Source organism: Cupressus sempervirens, chromosome 10 (genome assembly GCF_028749045.1).
Source record: "Cupressus sempervirens isolate cs-2001-9-10 chromosome 10, ASM2874904v1, whole genome shotgun sequence".
Lineage (NCBI taxonomy): Eukaryota > Viridiplantae > Streptophyta > Pinopsida > Cupressales > Cupressaceae > Cupressus > Cupressus sempervirens.
The window spans coordinates 335,436,568-335,458,150 of NC_143127.1; the positions used below are offsets into that span (position 1 = coordinate 335,436,568).

Genomic DNA, 21,583 nt, shown 5'->3' on the forward strand with positions numbered 1-21,583 from the left:
AAAGTGAATGTAAACATACTACAATGTTGAGATGTATTTATGTGCCAAATATTATACAAGGAACCATTTCAATAATTTTCAAACAAAATAATTTAAACTAAATGCATCATTCGAGAAAAAATGAAGGTTTTAAATATACAATTTCTATCTTTTATTTTTATTCATGTAATTTTATAGTTTAGAATAATTATAATAAATGATGCAATAAAAGTATACACTAAACTCATTATAATAATTTGTATCAAAAATAATATTCTATAATCATTTTCAAATTGATTTTTTTCTAAAAAAAGGCAAGGGCCTACTATGCAATGGTAAACTATGAGTCTCTCATCAAGTAGGTCTTGGGTTCAAGTCTATGATTAACACATAATAATAATTAATGCTAACAATAATAATAAATAATAAATAATCTAGGCTTTGGTCAATTACTTTTCAACATAATTATCATCATATTCTATTAATAGTATAAATTTAAATATTATATTTTACTAATAATTTGATTTTTATTCATTTTATTTAATTTAAATATATTTATAATTGATATTTAGTATAATTGATGATGTAACATTTGGCAAAGCTTAAGGATATACTAGTATTGTTTATTTTACTAATCTTTTTCAAGGTACTTGCAGTATGATAATCAAGATTTTGGAATGATAAGACAAGAAATGGAAAGCGTCAACCATATTTTGAGGTAAACCATATAAATCAATATTATTTGGAATTGTGAAGTTATTATTATTTATTTTAAATAATTGGTTCTTTTAACAAAGGATTTGTCTATTATTTTTCATAGGCATATGGATGGAGAGGACCTTCAAGAGCTAACCATAAAAGAGTTGCAAGAATTAGAACAAAAGTTGGAACTTGGGCTACATAGGATTCGATCAAAAAAGGTATCATTTTATTGTATTTTATTGTAAGGTAAATTAGCTTGTTTCACATACATAATAAATAATTTTTTATAAGATAAATAATTTATTACTTTTTAAAAAATGGTTCACAATTTCTCTGCTTGCTCACTTTCATGAGCTCTTCACTAACCACATAGTTAGTTCTTCTTAATGTCATAGATGCTCACATTCCTCACTCATTTTAAAATTCATAGAAGCTTCAATAGGGCTTGTATTGTGTGAATTCCTCAAGAAGATGTTGAATTAGGATACCACAACTTGCTTTGGCAAGGGTTTTCTACTTATATCATCCAAAGGTCCTTGGTGTCAATGTACCATGCTGAATTTTACATCATTTAGACTAAAACTATCCCTTCCAATGCGATAGAAAATATGCCTACATCAAAAATGGTTAACATGATTTTTAAGAAGGCACTAAGTTTTGGTATCCATAGTTACAATGGGATAAAATGGCTCCTCAATTGCACTAGTCTCCCCCAAGTTTGGTGATTCCACTACACGGTGCCCACACCTTCTATCTTCCTATCATCTCTAACCATTGCAGTATGCTTGCATAATTTGTTCACAACTTTATTGGATTTTTGTAGGATCGTACCCTGATATGTCAATTTACACAGATTTGGCCAAATTAATGCAATTTCTACTAGTATTTCTAAAATAAAAACTTGTTGATGGGGAAATGTTGATTTACCCATGTGTTAAGGATTTTTATAATGTAGTTTTATTATCATGAGGAGAAATAAATTGCATTAAAGAATAGGCTTTAGATTATTTAAGGAAACTTCCTATGTCATCTTTCTTTGATGGAATATGTGTTCCAATATTGTTTTTCATAGATTTGGAAAGCACTAATAGAGAAGAAAGAAATGTTAGTTGAAGATGTGGATAGCTTACACACTAGTCTACACTATTGTTAGAGTAAAAGGTTAATTTAATTTCATTCATTAAATTACCTTTAACCCCTTCTTAAGATTCCCTTTGTGCACTTGCATTTCCATTTAATAATTAATTAGTAATTATTATATGTCATTTACCTCTTAGAGTTTCCCTTTTAGGTTTTCTATCTCCTTCATAAGGATTGATTGGTTGCAAATTATTCATTTTGTTTTGCACAAGTAAATACAATCTTCTTTTTTATTGAGCAAACCCTTCTCTCTTTGTGTTTCTTACTTCCTCATAATAAGTTATTTGCATGAAATATATCCAGGGATCTCTAGATTTGTTCATTATCAAATCCTAAATGATATTAGAGATTTGCCTCTAGCTACTTGTTCTTGTTTGGAGTACAGAAGGTACACAATTTTTTTCAAACAAATCTTGTGATTTTTTTGTTATTTTCTGTAAAAATATGGGGTCTCTAAAATTGGGGGCACTTTGAGCCCAAACAGACATTACAATTGGATTCAGAAGATGTCAAAACCCACATTTCATATAAAGCACATCTTGTTTGGCCAATCTTGCATTATGTGGAAAAAAATATTTGCCCAATAGGGTTGTATGACCCTGTGCACACTTCCTAAGGGGATATTTTCAAAAAAAAATCTATGGGTTTTTTTTTGAAAAAAAAGGTTATCTATATTAAAATTTAATAAAGTTTTTAAAAACTTTATAAAGTTTTTTTTGAAGACAAACTCAAGAGAATATGTACTTAGAAAATTACTTGCAAATGCAGAGGGTGACATCATTCAAATGACCTTTAATTTGACATCCATGCACCTATCAACAGATTTATTTGTTGGTTAAAATAGCAGCAGTTGGTTGTTGGGTTGTATCTTGAGCATACAGTGTCTTTTTTTGTAAACAAAATGTCATTGGAAATTTGATTCCAAGACCCATGCATTAATGGAGGATATTTTGGTATTTGGTTTTGTTTGGTTACCTATTTTTCCCAGTGAAGTCAAATGAGTCTTCTTGCATTCCGGGAGACATAATTTGCTCTTTTTAGCTTTTTTTTTCCATCTAAAAGAAGCGTCAGAAAGCTCTTCTCGAGTCCTATCTAAATTTTGTTTTATTTTCATTAGTATTTCTTAAAGGTGCATGTGATTCTCAAACTGAAGCTCTCTTTTTGTTTACACATTCCTTCTAGCAGTTGGGGTTCAATTTTGTGTATTGTGAGGGGTGTTTTCTATTATTATTTATGTTATTTACATTAGTAAACCAGAATGTTTTCAAAAAAAATCCAACACCTTCTAAAACAATGGTCGAGACCTCTTCTTTTCTAGAACTTCTAACCCCTCATAACTATCACACATGGAAGTCCTTGATGACATGACTTCTCTGATCAAAAGCATTGTGGTCTTGTTTAGATGCAATGTAGCCAATTTTACTAACACCATTTGAGGTCATATAATACAAGAATAAAATGGATGAGGTAATGGGATTGATTACTTTACAAGTATCTGATAGTCTACAGTTTCATCTTGATGGGTACAATACCCCTCTAGCTATGTAAACAAGGTTTGATGACTTGTTTGGTACTATGAATGAGTTTAGGGAACCTCTGATTGAGCCACAAATTACCTCTCTTGTACCAAATTCTTTTCCTTCCATTGAGGACTTCTTGATGAAGTTAAAACAAAGGAGATCTTAATGTGGGGTTATGGGAAAACCAAGATTGACACTGAGTGCATTTACTTGATTCTTTCTAAGCTTCATGGAAACTTTTAGATTTTTTCTTCTACCATTTATTCTACCAAGGATGCCTTGGGTAATAGATTTACCATGCCATATTTTGAGGTTATCTGTGATTATTTAACTCAAGAGAAAGTTAAGCTCTCTCAATTTCATACTCTCACACACTCACAAACTTATGCATTGGTAGCTTGCCATCTACTAGGATGAAGGAGAAGAAGCATAAGTCACATCCTATAGAGCCTCAAATTAAATCTAGTGCTCACATCACATCAAGCCCACCTCCTCCTAAGAGAGATAAATCAAAGCTAGAAAGACTGAATTGTGCTTATTATAATAAGCCCAATCATGATGAGTTACATTGCTATGAGAAGAAGTTTGATGGCTATGCCAAATAGGTTTCGAATTTGACAACTCTCCTTCAAAAGAGAAACATTGTTATTCCTTCTACTTCCCATAGATCTTCTTCATTATCATCATTTCAGTTAGATGGTAAAGATGTAGGAAAGGGTCATGCACTATGTGCAACTACCACTCCACACTCTTCTAGATGGTTATTGGATTTAGGTTCTTCACACCATATGGCATCTTCTTAGTATTTGTTCTCTTCTTTTGAGGCTTCTCGTACTCCACACATTTTGATGGGGAACAAAATTGTTATGGTTGTATGTGGGAAAGGTAGTATTGGAATTGATGATGGTACATTTCATGATGTAGTTTGTGTTCCATCTTTGTCCTCTAACATTCTCTCTATTTATCAGATTACGCATACTAGAACAGGGAAGATAGTTTAGTTTGCACAAGATTTGGTGCATATTAGAGATAGTGAGAAATGTAATATTGTTGCTAGAGGGATTTTTTATCATTCTTCCCACACATACTCCTCCTCTCATTTCAATCCACCATCTCCACTATCAGAGACTCACTCTCCTTCTTTATAAGAGACTACTGAGGTGAAGTTGGGTCACTTGAACTTATGTGTTGTTACTATGACCATTGTTGTGACTTCTACACCTCCACCCTCTATTCAGAGTCCATCCATTGCACAAGATTACTCTTCACCATTTCCTATTATTATAGCTCTACTCATCAAGCCACCTACTATAGTTGTTGAGGATATATCAGAGGACACATATCTTCTCTAAGATGACAGATTTAGAACACCAATTATCCCACCTCTATTGAAGATTAAATTGCAGATTATCATGCATTCTCCTTCAAGCATCAACTATGACTTCCAACTTTATCTTACATTTATGGGTTTCACCCTCCTTATCCACTACCTTTATTTCTTTCATATTGGAACCACATTGGTATGTTCATTGATAAATGAGTTCTACAATTTTGGGGAGGCTATGGAGGAATCAACACACATTCTCCATTCTCCATTCTTCTTAGGTGCCAATGTAGAAGGTACAACACATGGACTCAAACTTTCTCTGATCAAACATTTTTGCAACAACTCTTGCACTTGTCTAGTGAGTTCTTCATTGTCTGTCATTGTCAGCCTATATGGTGGTTTATTCAGAAAACTAGCTCCAGGAATCAAATCCATATAATGACTTATACATATTACTAGTGGTAAAGCATCAGGTATACCATCTACAACAATATTTTTATACTCATTCAACAAGCTTTCAATTTCTATTGGCACTTTGCTTACATTGTCTTCTTATGTTGTCACTCAGCCTCTATCAGTTTCTCGGTCATTACTATGCTCTGTCACTAGCCCATTACTAGCACAACTCAACCCTCTATGAATTATAAGAAAAAAAACTTGGTTCTTTTTCATTTCCTTCTCAAATTGCTTTCAATTAACCAATCAAGCTCTAACAGTAGTATAGTTTATCTCATTGGGAGACTCAATCAAAGGCATCAATGTATCGATAACTCCATTCATCCAAATAGTATATTGATTCAATATTCCATCATACACAACATGTTTATCATATTTTCAAGGTCTACCCAAACAAATATGACAACAATCCATAGGCATAATATCACAGAAAACTTCATTAGAGTAATATCCAATCTTTAATTTCACAACACATTATTCACTGACCAATATATTATCCTCATCCTTGATCCATGAAACATGATAGGGTTTAGGGTGCTTCAACCTTAGTGACTAAAACTTTGTAACCAACTCCTCAGATGCCAAATTTGTTGAACTTCTAGTGCCAATGTTCACTTTGCAGCATTTCTCAACTATCTTACATCTAGTCTTTAAAAGACTTCTTCTATGAACAGGTTCTTTATCCTCAATTTTCTCACTGCACAGAGTTCTTCTCAACATCAAATTTTCTCCAACCTCAGGATCACTCTAAGGGTATAGTTGTTCACCTTGTAGCACAACATTCCTACTACCACTTTCATTTTCACCAGAGTATCTACATTCAAAGGATCTATGCCCTTCTTTGCCACATTTGAAATAATTACTATGAAAACCTCCTCTAGAATAAGAATTAGCTCTTCCTCGATAAGAACTAGTACCTACTCAATAAGAATTTCCACCTTTCAATTCAGTCTTGCCTTTGTCATCACTTTTCCAATAATATTTGCACTTATCTTGCATAGAATTATCAAATTTGTCACTTTCTCCATAAGATGTACCTCTACCTCTCTAGAATCTACCAGATCTAACTCTTTGTTCATGCTTCTTTGTCAAGATCTCTTTAGCTTTCAAGGCATATTAACATGCTTATTCCATAATTTCCAATTTTAAAAACTTATGTCATCTTGAATCCCAAATTTCAATCCATTTTAATACATTGCAATGTCGTCAACCTCATCATCAAAATGTCTAGATTTGATGTCCAGTCTATAGAATTCCTCATCAATATACTCTTTTATAGTCATGTCCTTTTGTCTCAAATTTTACATCTTTCTCAACAAGCTAACTTGGTAATCAATAGGAAGGAACTTCTTCTTTACTTTATTCATCATTTTCAACCAGTTCTTGATCTTCTCTTTTTCTCTTCTCTATCTATCAGTTTGCAAATGCTCCCACCATAGTGAGGCATGACCTTTCAACCAAATGACTACAATCTTTACCTTGCTATTATCAAGAGTGCCTTCAAACTCAAAAAAATCTCCATAGCAGAGATCCAATGCAACACAACATTAGTATCTAATTTTTCATCATAAGGAACAACTTCCACAACAAGCTTTGAATGTTCCCTAAACAATACTATCAAGAATCCTTCTTCATCTTGACCTTCCTTAGGTTTTGTATTAGGGTTTGATGCCATTACTTCATCATCACTCACATTATCCACATGCACTCCTCTCCTCTAAGTTATCACCACAGCATCTAGCTTGGCTACAATTAGATCAACATGTCCATAGTAGCAATATCAACATTTCCTTTGCCTTAAACCATCTATACAAATAGGTTCATGCAAGATTGCAACCCTCTAGAAGCTATAGGTAAAATCCAAAGATCTACTACCCTTAACCAAATTCAACTTTGGGTTTTTTGCATTCCAATATCCACAAGGAAGAACTTCAAGCCATAATGCAACCCGATTCAAGGAGGGATCTAAATAGCTAGGGCTAGAGGTACACCTAACTATCCCACCACCTTGTTGAGTAACACAATAGAAGCAAACAACACAAAGAACAACACCAAGGAGAGAGAGATCAACAAACCTTTTTATTGATTCATCCAATTATCAACATACATGTCCAGTTGTGAGTGTTAGCATGAATGGTGATGCTATGGGGGAGCATTGAAGAACATTGATATGATATATTTATAACTGTGTTTTTCATTAATGATAACATAGTAATAAGTTTGTAAAAGACTGACAAAGCAGCAGACTATGATTTTTGTATTGAGAACATTATATTACTTGTCTAATGATGTGTAGTTACCAACGCATACTAAATTGTGTATTTGTTACAAGGGTAAGTGCACAAAACCTGAATCGATAGTGGACGGAAGATATGGTTGATCTACAGAGAACCATATGGAAATAGAGTATTAGGAAAGTAGTTCCTATTGTATGATTGCTATAGTTCATTACAATTGTAGTGAAGGGTTGCAAAGTCAACTGGAGATAGTATACTGATCATTGAAGATGTCAGAGACTATGCATGTACAAATGTCACACATGTGAAAGTTTATGTATAATTGTGAGCTAACAACATTAATTAAATGTGTATTTCATTTAATTAATGTGTGGAAAGTTGACACAAGGATTTATTATTAAGCATGGTATAAAGGAAAGATGTTTTCCTTGTTTTACATAGAGATGAATAGAGAAGACTTGCGAATTACTAAGTAGCAAAGTGATACAAAAGTAGAGTAATCTACCTATGCATGTAAGTAACCTTAAGGGTTATTGTCACTGAGTTTAGAGTTCCAAATCTCTCCTCCCCCCCCCCTTTCTTAGTTATATTGGTGACTATTATTCCTAACAGTTACAGCCAAATACAAAATACAACTTAAAAATCGAGGATCTAGCTTTAAATTCACTCTAGGAACATCTTCTCTAAAAACTCTAAGTCCTACCTAATTTAAAGTTAAATACCCCTATTTATACTTGCCAAAATGACTTACAAAAGATTCTAGATCATTACATAATAGAAAGGTGGACCTTAAAATGGACTACACACATCCCAACACAAGATCCTAACATTAAATTCACAATCCAAATTAAATACATAAGGTGGCTGAAACTAAGATCCAATCAGAAAAAAAAATAGTCAAAGAAGGAACCGAACACCAACAAATATCAAGTTCACTCATCACATGAAGGCACACTCGTCCAATAGTGGACAACTTGGCCAACACAAGAAATCTATAATGATTAGAACGCCAAAGTAACTAGTGAAATGAACAAAAATAGGTAGGATTACAAGGCAACCTAGGATGTGCTACAAGGAGATTGTTGAAGTGAAGAAGATTGATTAAACCTATCATGGAACAATCATTATTTTGTCACTGATGTCAAATCTACTACTTTTTGGTGAGATAATTTCTTACTTTGGTCTGAATTCTATCATTTGTTTGATTGATGAAGAGGATTTGAAAAGAAAGGATAACAAAAGAACTTAGAGGAAGGTTGAGATATTTGGTGTATAAAAGAAGCACTAATACCAAACAAGACATTGATGATATAGTGGACTATTTATCTACTCAAGGCTATAATGAAAGGATACTTGAGAAAAGACTTGAAGGAGGCTAAGAAAAGAAAAGTGTCTGTCAAGCCTAACTGAGCAAATAGTACAAGCCGAGAAAAGTTAGTGCAGGCTAAGCAAAAAATCATGGAAGTTGAGTGAAGTAAGTTCAGTATGTACCAAGTGAAGAAAGTCAATAAGAGCCAAGCAAGAGAAGTCAGTACAGTATGTACCAAGTGAAGAAAGTCAATAAGAGCCAAGCAAGAGAAGTCAGTAAGAGCCAAGCAAGAGAAATCTAGAAAGTCACTTTAGGAGAGTGAAAATTGGTAGCATGTTATTGTAGTTTTTCTCAAATTGGATTTCCTAGTAAAATCTATGTGTCAAAATGTTTGATTGATTTTACAGTTTTGCATGTTTACATTTTTGTAGAGTTATTTTGACATAGGACTGTAATATGCATATGTTTAAGATAATGAATGGTCAATGCATGCATAAGGATAAGTTGCAGTAATGAAAAGTTTTATTTGTATATTTGGATCTTGGATAATTGATTCACCTCCCCTCTTAGTTATTCTAAAGTATTCCAATAGGATGCTCTTCAATTAGAAACAAAGGGTGGAAATATGACCTTGAAATATGAAAAGAGAAGGGCATTTTAATTGTGAACTACATATCTACAAGTGTTATAGAAAAAGTAATGTGCATATGTGATCGAAAATGAAAACCTAAAAAACCTCAATAATCTCAGATCTCTAGGTATAGGTCAATTTGGATGACATATATCAGTAGGTTTATGAGATGGCAAGCATATTCCTAGAGCATAGAAACCAACTCAAACCAATTTTTTCCTTAAGTTTGCAATTGATAGATTCCAAATTTAATTTTTTAATTTTGACACCATGTTCCATCACACAAGAAAAAAAAAATTATTTTTTAATTTATTTTTGGTGGAGGAGGAAGTGCCTTTCCTTTGTCAAGCTCCCATATAGGAATTATCCTTGAAAGAGTTAAGTATAAAAACTCATGTAAGGAAGTAAGAGAAATGTAAATATTCACCTTACTTGATAAATCCCTTGTTAAAAAAAAATTGTGCAATGCAATAATATAGTTGATGTGAAATCTGGAAATAAGGATGTAGAAAGTCTCCACAAATGTAGTTGATCTAACCAATATCAAATCATGGAGCCATGGATATAGATGTGCACAAAAAAAGAAGATGATGAATGTCACAATGTAAATCTCCTCTCTTGATGACCAACAAAATGCAAGAACTTGAAGAGGGAATGCTCAAGAAGGAATTTTAAATCTTGAGAACACCTTGAATGCTTAGCAAATTTCCTTAAAACTTGATGAATTCCTTAAATATGATAGTTTTAAATTCCTTCATGTGTGTATAGATATTTTCTTCATGAGAAAATTTGATGAAAAAGCTTCCTTATATGCTTTTTTTTAGTATTGGAAACAAAGCAAGCCTACAAAGCTCATGAATTGTGTAAATTAACCCTATAGTATAAAACTAGCCTAAGAACCAAAACTGCCTAGGATGCAAATCGACTTGACCAACTTCTACTAGTATAGGTTTACTAGGCTAACCTATACTAGGGTTATCTTGAGAAGGAGTAACCTAAGGTCTCAAAAAGTACATAGGTGTAACTACAAAAGAAATAACAACAAGTGAGAGAAAGATTAAGCACAAATAAATCCATGTTCCATAAAATCACTAAAGTGCAAAAGGTAAAAGGTCTTAAATTATGGGTTCTTCAATTTTAAGATAGTACATTTAGCACCCACTTTAGTAGGAGTATGAGCCTACCTCATACTCATGATGATTAAGGATGCTCCCCTTAATACCATAAACACATAACAAAAACAAAGAAACAAAAACAAATGTGAGAAAAAAATATAGATTTCTTATTTGCGCCACAAATGTAGAATTATAGAATTCACAAGTACAATATGTTAACCCACATGAGTGCCTTCATTATAGTAATTTGCAAGGCAATGTTGCAAACTACACCCAGAGTTGTTCTAGACAATGTTCTAGCCTTTCTTAAATAGGCAATTTTATGTCACCCAGGGAGGTTCTACACATTGAAACTTAATATCAAGGGTCAACAAACCCTAATAATACATATAGAGTCAGCGAAATACATCTTTGACAATTATTTTAGATATTTCAGGTAACACAACTTTGAAAAGCCATAACTCATAAACTATTGCTCTGATTGGCTATTATAACCACTTTTCAGAAACATCAACTCCTAATCTATAGGCTTTTAACTGTGCAAGCACCCTTCTATCAAATTTTCAAATCTCATCTGGGCACTCTAAGGGCTCCAATGGTAAGCCTAAAGATTTTTTTACAATTTTTTCCACTGAAAATCCACAATAACTTCTTTGATTCTTATGCTTAAGAAATGAGATTTTTGTGGTAGGCTTACAACTCTAAAATGAACCTTCTTATAGAAAATGAGAACATTTTGAGCTCATATGAAAAAATTACTAAAAATAGTAAGCCCTCAAGAATAGCAATCCCTTGTCTACTAGTGTTTATTAAAATATAAAATATTTTTGGGTGATGCAAGATTGCTCTTATATGCAAGATGCTCCTACATCTAACACCTAACGTAATTTGAGAAGTGACTATGTCATGTCTTAGGTGTTCAAAGGAAAACCAAGATGGTGAACCTCCTCCCTTGCTAGCCATGATGAATCCTCTACTAGTCTTCCTTTCCATTTGACTAGGTATTCCTCATAGGTTTTGTTCCTTGTACTTTTGCCAACATGACTGTCCAGTATCTCCTCAATCTCTTTTGTAGCCAAACTAATTGCTGGAACACTCCACTGCTCTTCTGCAACTTCATCTCTATCACCTCCTTCATAATACTATATCAAATTTGAAATGTTAAATACTAGTGAAATATTCAACTCAACAAGGAACTCCACTTCATAAGCATTTCTAGAATCATTCCTTTTCACAATCTTGTACGGACCAAACTTCTTCATCTTTAGCTTATTATATGTACCCACTGGAAAATGCTCCTTTCTCAAATGAACCTTGACTTCATTTCTAATCTGAAATTCCTTGTACCTCTTTTTCTTATCTGCCTTAACCTTGTACTATATATTCATCTTTATGATGTGTTTCCTCGCCTCCTCATGGATGTTCTTCAAATGTTAAGAAAAATCTTCTACTTAGCACTAACCAACTATCTCAATTTAGAAGCATTTTTGGGACTACTCTCATATACAATCTGAACTGGTGATTTACCAATACTCTTGTTGACTTATGGTAAGATCATATCCCATCCTTTTAGCTTGTCTCCAACCAAACATCTCAACAAGTTTCTCAAACTGTAGTTCACAACTTTTGACTATCCATCAATTTTTGGATGATGTGATGAACTAAACTTCAAATTTATCTTCAACTTCTTCCATAATTTACACCAAAAATATTGAACAAATTTGGTATCTTGATCTAAAACTACACTCTTTGGAAAACCATGTAGTTTCACCACTTCTCTTAAAAACAACTGTGCCACATGAACAACATCACTAGTCTTCTTGTAAGGAATAAAGTGTGTCATCTTTGAAAATCTTTCAACCACCACAAAAGTAGAGTCATGCCCTCACTTTGTCCTTAGTAATCCTAGAACAAAATCCATGTTGACATCCTCTCATGGCTTCTCTAGTACAGGTAATGGTTGATATAGTCTTATATTCTACTTTACTCCTTTTGCCATCTAACATACTCTACAAATTTGTACAAACTTCTTCATATCTTGTTGCTGTTGTAGCCAATAATAATTCTCAACAACCAAAGCTATGGTTTTATCCCTGCCAAAATGTCTGGTGAATCCTCCACTATGCTTCTCCTTGATGAGATTCTCTCTCATTTAAATTTTGGGAATGCACAACTGGCTTTCTTTGAACAACATACTATCCTAGATAATGAAATCCAACCACTTTTTCCTGTCAAGTGTAACAGGTTTTGTACAAGCCTTCCACGCTTCACAAAAATTAGGATCATCTGGATACATAGTACTAAGTTCCTTGAACCCAACCACCTCTATCTACATTTCTATTAGCAAAAGTTATCTTCTACGAAGAACATATGCAACTCTATTAGCCTTCCCACTCTTGTGTTTCAAAAAAAATGTATAACTCTTCAAAAACTCAACCCACTTCAAATGCCTTTGATTTAATATTCCTTTACTATTCAAATATTCCAAAGCTTCATGATCAGTATACTAAACAAACTCTTTAAGAAGAAGATAGTTTTTCCACTTCTTCAATGCTTGAACTATAGCATAAAATTCTTGATCATAAACAAAATATTTTCTTTTTGCATCTTTCAATTTCTCATTGTAATAAGCAATAAGTATACCTTCTTGGCTCATTGCAACTCCTATTGCAGTACCACTAGCATCACAGTCTACTTGAAACACCTTGTTAAAATCTGGAAGTGGTAAAAAAGGTTGTTCAGTAAATTTTTGTTTCAATAGATTAAAACACTTATCTCGTCCTATAGTCCACTTAAATTCTTTCATATCCCCTCTCATTGTTTCAGTTAGGAGTCCACAAATACTGCTAAAACCTCTTATGAACTTTTTGTAAAAACTGGTCAGTCCATGAATATATCTTACCACTATCACACTCCTTGGAGTAGGCCATTCAAGGATAGCCTTCATTTTCTCTGGATCCATTTTCAGACCTTTTGCTGAGACTACAAATCCTAGGTACATCAACTTGTCTAAAAAATTGCACTTATTTAGGTTTATCAACAACTTTTCTTCCCTCAACTTATCAAACACCTTGCAAATATGAATCAAATATTCCTCTAATGTCTTGCTAAATATCAATATATCATCTAGGTAAATAATGAAAAACTTACCCAGAAATTCCTTCAATACCTCATTCATGAGCTGCATGAAAGTGCTCAGTGAATTGGGTAACCCAAAAGACATGACTAACCACTCATTCATTCCTTCTTTGGTCTTGAAAGTAGTCTTTCACTCATCACCTTCTTAGATAAGAATATGATAGTATCCACTCTTCAAATCAATATTTGTGAAATACTCAGCCTCACTCAAATAGTTCATAATATCATCCATCCTTGGCAATGGAAATCTATACTTGATTTTGATCTTGTTGATAGCGCGAGAATCTATGCACATCCTCTATTCTCCATTCTTCTTTGGTGCTAATATTGTTGGTACAACACATGGACCTAGACTCTCTTGAGTCAACCCTTTCTACAACTCATGAACTTGTATATTCAACTCTTCACTTTCTATGCACTACCTTGTTTTGAAAATTAGCTCCTAGAACCAAATTCTTTTGGTGACTAATCTTCCTCATTGGGGGCAATCCATCAAGTACATTATCTGATACAATATTAGAAAACTTTCCCAACATATTTGCAACTTCTACAGGTACCACCTCTACTTCTTCTTTACTATCTCTTAGAATTATAGCAAAACACATATGCCTATGCTTCATACCTTCTAAAAACCCTTTTCCATCAAAAAAACATATTCTAATAGCACTACATACTTTTTCTTCTTTCTCCTTCAATGACTTCAACTTATGTTTCACTCCATCCTTGGTCAGAGTGTAGGTATTTGCTTCCATCATGTACAACATGCCTATCAAACTGTCATGACCTACCTAGCAACATATGACATATGTCCATAGGTATGATATCACAAAGTACCTCATCCTGGTAGCTTCCAATCTTGAACTTCATAGAGCACTGCCCATTGACCAATGACCTTGTGGTCATCTTATAGCCAAGCAATACAGTATGGACATAGGTGTTTCTATCTCTTCAGATTCAACTTGGTGACCATTGTATCTGACACCAGATTGTCAATACTCCCACCATCAATGATCACATCACAACACTTATCTTCACATTTGCGCCTTGTGCAAAACAAACTCCTTCTTTGATCAAGTTCATTTTCACCACTTAGTAGGACTCTTCTGCTAACTAGGATTTCTCTTCTTTCAACATCTTTAGAATATGAGGATTTGGCATCTTCATCAACATGTGCAACTCTAGCCTAGCCTTCTACTCTTTGGTTTGTCCTTCCTTGGGGTTGCATAGATTCAAATGCTATATGCCCTTTTTCTTCATAGTGAAAACATTTCCTATGGAAGTCTCCTCTTCCAGATCCTTATCCTTTGCCTCTTCCTCTCCGAACTCTATTGTTTTGATCATGGAAATGATTGGAATTGTTTCCCCTCTGGTTCTAATTGCTACTTCTAGCCTCATCCTTATTCTTCTAATCATCATTATGACCACTATAAGATCATCTACCAAATCTTCCACCACGACCTCTTCCACTATTCTTGTTGTCAAATTTCTTGCTCAATTTTTTCTTAACTCTTAGGGGAAACAGGTATGCCTCCTCAATATTGTTCATCCAAACTAGACTCATCTCATCCTAAATGCTTGGCCTTAACCCATTAAAATAGCAAGCCACTTTCTCCTTATCAACTTCTACATGACTGGTTCTAATGAGAACTCTGTAGAACTCTTTGGTATACACTTGAACAGATTTTCCTGCTTGCTTCAACCATTGTATCTTCTCAAAAAATCAAGATCATAATCCTCAAGAATGAATTGTTGCTTCAATTTAGCTATCATCCAATCCCATCTAGTGATTTTTTCCTTTGCCTTTCTATTTTGATCTAACTAAACCTCCTACCACCAGATCTTTGCATGTCCCTTCAATTTTTCCTTCACAAACTTCACCCTATTAGGATCATCAATATCTTCATACTCAATGTACTCCTCTAGTTCATTGATCCAATTGATTAGCTCCTCTGGGTTAAGATTTCCCAAAAATGTGGGAACCTCAAACTTAGGTCTTTTTCCAATCTTAGAGATGGCCCTGAAAAACCTCTCTTCCTTTGGGTTTAGAATTGTCTCTACTTTGGTATTTTCTTCTACTTTGTCCTCATCCTCGCTTTCATCTCTTATGGGAAGGTCCATTCCTCTATGGATTTGTTCTTCCAATGGTTGCATTAGCATTTGGAGGGCTCTAAAACCCTCAGGTGTAACACCTACAACTCTTTCGCCATGCTCTCTTCATGGAGGTATTTTTGTTCTTTTGTTGAAGCCCTAGTGCAAACTACCTCACAATTAGTGATCTATATACATGCTCAACCCAAACCATAGTCTTTGTGTGAACTGCCTCATAGTCGACAATCTATCCACACACTTAAGAACTCTAGCTCTGATACTGCTTGATGAAGCATGCTCCCCTTAACACCATAAAAACATAATAGAAACAAAGAAACAATAAAAAATGTGAGAATAAAATATGGACTTCTTATTTGTGTTGCAAATGTGAAATTATAAAATTCACAAGTACAATATGCTAACCCACATGGGTGCCTTCATTATAGCAATCTGCAAGACAATGTTGTAAACTACACCCAGAGTTGTTATAAACAATGTTCAAGGCTTTCTTAAATGGACAATTTTATGCCACCCAGTGAGGTTCTAGACATTGAAATTTAATACCTAGGGCTGATAGACCCTAACAATACATATAGAGTCGACCAAATACATCTTTGAAAATTATTTTAGATATTTCGGGTAGTCCAACTTTGAAAGGCCATAACTCACGAACCATTGCTCATGATCTATAGACTTGAAATTGTGCAAATGCCCTTATGTCAAGTTTTTGGACATCATCTGAGCACTCTAAGGCCTTCAACGGTGAGCCTAAAGATTTTTCTACAAATTTTCCACCAAAAATCCATAATAAATTCTTTGATACTTATGATTGAGAAATGATATTTTTATGGTAGGCTTAAAACTCTAAATTGAACCTTCCTATAGAAAATGAGAACATTCTGAGCTTGTATGAAAAACTTACTAAAAATATCAAGCTCCTAGAAATAGCAACCCCCTGTCTACTAGTCCTCATTAAAATAGAAAAGACTTAAAAGAAAATATTTTTGTGTGATGCAAGATTTCTCTTACACCCAGGATGCTCCTGCATCACATGATAAGGTAGATCAAAATAAAATCTAGTAGTATCATGACTAAGGAGACAAATAAACTACCAAACCCCTAATGGACTTGAGTCTTTATCATATCCAAAATCATAACAAGAGATGTTTTATTTAGAAAAGAGAGAGGTCAACTTATCCATTAAGGATTTTTCTTATTATTGTAAACCACACTAAACGAATAGGATTGAATGCTATAACAGGTTTGTGTGCTCAGTAGTCAATCTTGTAGAAAAAACAAAAGGGCAAGATCAAATGGTCTTAGTAGGTTTGTGTGTCGAATAGTTAATTCTTCAATAGTTGAAACTTTGGGTGCATTTATATATGCACACCCTTGTGATATATTACTCCTATATCATGAAGATAGATTATGTATGTGTCAAGATAGGCCAAATGGTCTAGAAAGTGTGTGTGGTATGCTAGTCACCAATCTAGGAAATGTAAAAAGGGAGAGACCCTAGAAATTTGTGCTATGCTTGTTTACTATAAATGTTGTGCTTGAAATTTAAAAAAAAAACATAAAAATATTGGAACCATGTATGCCCCCATGAAATGGAAAAATAAGTTATTATTTTGGCATCTTAAGGAAGTGATGAACAAATATAAAACAATTATAACATGAAGATAGTACTCACAAGAAACACCCAATCCAAACCAAAGAGTTCACAACTCCTATGAGGCTATAGGAGAGAAGAATGCAACAAGATGTTGGACATAACTGATAAATTAATGCCATTATTGGACATAACTAGTGCTAATAAATAAAAGGGAGGGATTGTTAGATATAAGAGATGTTGATGATTAACAAGATTAGCACAAAGCCATGGGTTGCATGCATAAGAGTTAGATCACTTGTTATCATGTCATTGATGTCAACTTGTTTGACTCTACTAATTGATTCAAGATTTGAGATCTATACTTGATAATGGCATTAAACTTGATATTTTGGTTGGTATATTAACTGTATTTTAGTTGAATAACTTTGATAATTTTTTGCCTAAGATTAAAACATATTTTAGGTCATCACTACTCATTGGTAGTTCAAGAAAAGAAAAGAGTTCACATATAATTTAAGATGAAAGTGAATATGAATGAGAGGATAAAGATCTATATTAGATTGAGTGACTATTGGCAAGGATATTACTGAGTGGAAAAGGAAAGTATAAAGGTAAACTACCTTTGATATGTTTTAAATGTAATAAAGTTGGTCACATTACAAATAGATGTTCTAACATGAAAAAAATGAAAGGAGCGGCAAAAGGGAGAAAAAGTATTGTGAAAATATAGAGTATAGGGACAAAGGAAAGAAGTCTTGTTCATAGCAGAGGAATAGGACACCGGGCATGAAACTACTAATCAAGTTGATGTTGAAGAAGTTGTGCATGTTGCAATAAAAGATTATTCTAATGATGAAAGGTATGAACATGAATAGTCTCTTATTTCACATGTTAGCAAGAATGATACATGGATTATTGATAGTGGTTGTTCATGTCATATGACTAGTGAGATTGATAGGTTTGAACATTATGATGAAAAAACTATCAAAATTGGAAATTATGTTCCATGTCTTGTGAAAGAAAATAAAATTATTATGCTAAATGAGAAGATTAGATGTGAAAATACTTATTAGGTGCAACAACTAAAATATAATCTATTTAGTGTGGCTCGGTTCAATAACTCAAGTCACTAATTGGAGTTTCAAAATAAAAATATGAAAATCTATGATGATGTTGGAAACTTGATTGGTACTAGAGGATAAACAAGAGGTAACTTTTTCTACCTAGATTCTATTGAGGATACATGTTTGATAGTAATTATTGAAGATATATGGATTTAACATAATAGATTATGTCATTTGAATTTCAATAATATAATCAAGTTTAGTAGGAAGAAAAGGGTGATGTTTACTGAGCTTAAGAAAACCTAATAAAGTGATGTGTAAGAAATGTCAGATTGGTAAAATAACTAATTCAAGTTTTAAGAGAAAGGCATATTCTTATAATGATGTGCTAGAGTTGGTTCATACAGATCTTTGTGGTCCCATGAAAGTTCAATGTTATTGTGGTGATAGATATTTCATATTATTTGTTGATTACTATTCAAGAATGATATTTGTGATGTTCTGAAAAAAAATTTGATGCATTTCAAATGTTCAAATGGTAGTTGAGAAAGAAATATGCAAGTCATTAAAATGTTTGAGATCTAGTAGAGGAGGAGAATTCATGTCCAATGAATTTACTATCTTTAGAAACGAGAATGGAATTGTTCAAAGGAGGAACATATCTATTGTTGATTGTGCTAGAACATTGTTGATTGAGAAGGAGGTTGCACAAATATTCTAGAGAGAAGTTATCAATGCTACTTTTTATACACTAAATCAAGTACAACTAAAGAAAGGTACAAACAAAATACCTTATGAACTCTAGTATGGACATACACCAAATTTTAGTTATTTCACAATCTTTGGGAGTAGGTGCTATATTCTAAAAGATGATAGAAATGGAAATTTTGATTCAAAAAGTGGTGCAGGTATATTCCTAGGCCATTTCACTAGAAGAAAAGCATATAAATATTTGAACAAAATCACTAACAAAATGTTAAGAAGTGCAAATGTGAGAATTGATGAGTTTGTAGAAAAGAATGATGAAGAAAACAAGAAAGAACCTAAATATTATTAGAGATTTGTATATGTATAGGAAGGTTCATCAAATACCCTACTTGAGCAACAGTTAGAAGTAACCAAGCGACAACACATGATACCTAAGCAACAACAAGTTAGAACAGAGCAACATGTTGAACCTTCACTGGGTAGAGAAAATACTAAACAACAGAGAACTGAGCTAGTATTAGCAAATTATGTAAGAAGGACTCATTCACTAAACTAGATTCTTGGAGACAAGGATGTTGAAATCATGACAAGAAGTAAGTTGAGAAATAATACATGTTAGATTTATGAATTTGATCCTAGAATAGTAAAAAATGCACTTGAGAATAAAAATTCAATCAATGCTAAGAATAAATTGATTGAACAAATAGAGAAGAACACATGGACACTGGTAATGAAACCCAAGGATAAGAATGGTATTGGCACAAAATGAATTTTTAGAAACAAGTTGAATGAAAATAGAGAAGTAACAAGGAATAAAGGAAGGTTGGTATGCTAAATATATGCATAAGAAGGAATTGACTTTGATGAGATAGTCACACATGTTGCTAGAATAGGAGTCATAATTTTAATTACATATGTTTGGAGCAATCAAATTATTTATCGGATTGCAAGTTCAACATGTGAAAGATGGTATATACATAACTCAATCCAAGTATATGAAGGAGATATTGAATAGATTTAGCATGGAAAATTCAAGACCAGTTGGTGTTGATCTCTAAGACTTATTGCCTATTAGTGCTTAACACTTAGTCATTTCTTAGGTAGCATTGGTTGGTCATCACTACAATCGATCCATTCAATGAAGGTCGAGCCACATGGACTTGTCTATATTTTCCCTACATGTCAAACAAGTCAACGGTTACTGAGCACCCCATTGTAGACTGAGTCACAATATATGTTGAGTGAAACATATAGAGGCTAAGCTATATAAAATTAATTTATGTTGAGTGAGTCAGTACATGTCCAGCCTATAGAATCCAAGGGACAACATGAACATTAGTTATCACTGAACATCAAGATATTCAATTGCTGAGTAAACCAGTTTTGGCATATGTGTTTGTAATGGCACAAAAACTTATGTAAATCATTTTGGTAAACTTCTATATGATATTTTTGGATTATGGAGATAGATAAGGAACTAATTAACTATCTTGTTAGAGGACATCAATCCCAAGGAAGGTAGAGTAACCAATTAGAAAATCAGAGGGACTAAGCAAAAAAAGGGAAAATTTTTGGATTGTTGATTATGATCTAGAACCTTCCATGATTGTCTATTTAAGAAGGAACTAAGCCCTAAATAATTATGAGTTTTAAGGAAGATCATGAATGCATGAAAAGGTCAAGGATGTAGAAAGGAAGGCTAAGTTTGATAAAGAGATCAAATAGAGAAACCTAGCAGTGAAGAGCGGAACGGACTAAATTAGATAAGGAGATCAATTTAGACAAGGGAAGAGGAGATCCATAATTTTTCATTAAATACTAAATGAAGGATCGGGTACTAAGACATTATAACCAGTGTATCAAGGAAAAACTCTTCATATAATGGTTTTAATAGACCTAATTGTTGATGACAAAGTTGTGACTAAAGAAGACAAGAGTTAGATGGCTATTAGAATTGAAGAAACATCATCTAATGTGTAGAAGCTTACTAAATATTTATTTGGACATGATGAATCAATTGTTACTTATAAATCAAGAGCTAAATAGAAAGAATGTGGAGATAAAAAATCGAAGATCACAAAGTGACCCACTGAGGAATGAGTTAAGATCAAAGAAAATAAATTTTGAAAGAATGAATAAACTTAGTGAAGTTATAAGATACTTTGAAGAATTTTTGAGTTCACCAAGGTCATCCAGTGATACTTCTAGTCTAGGACATATCAAGCACTCTTCATCTGCCAAAGAAGGAGAATCATCCAAGAGTGGAGAGAAAAGAAATACAAAACCTTAAGGAAAACCTAAATGTCATCATTGTAGCAAAGTAGGACACATAGAAAACATTTACGAAAGCAAGAATGGTGACTGAAACCTTAAACGTAAGTTTACTGGTAATTTATTTATTTGTAAGAAACAAGGACACCAAGCACATGAGTGTAGGTCAAAGGCAAGTGATACACCTATTGCACCTAGATTTGAAGGACATTACTACATTTTTTGGAAACATGGACATAGAACTCAAGAAGGCAGATCAAAAGAAAAATCCAATTCGACATCT

General features: G+C 33.3%; 1 pseudogene across 1 annotated transcript in view; it reads left to right on the forward strand.

Annotated features, from left to right (window-relative positions):
- The window catches only part of LOC149533969 (MADS-box transcription factor 22-like), a 164,895-nt pseudogene that overhangs the window by 66,980 nt on the left and 76,332 nt on the right, over nt 1-21,583 (forward strand). Inside the window, exons 3-4 of the transcript XR_016357492.1 lie at nt 636-697; nt 800-899. The product of XR_016357492.1 is annotated as an MADS-box transcription factor 22-like (transcript). The remainder of the gene's footprint in view (nt 1-635; nt 698-799; nt 900-21,583) is intronic.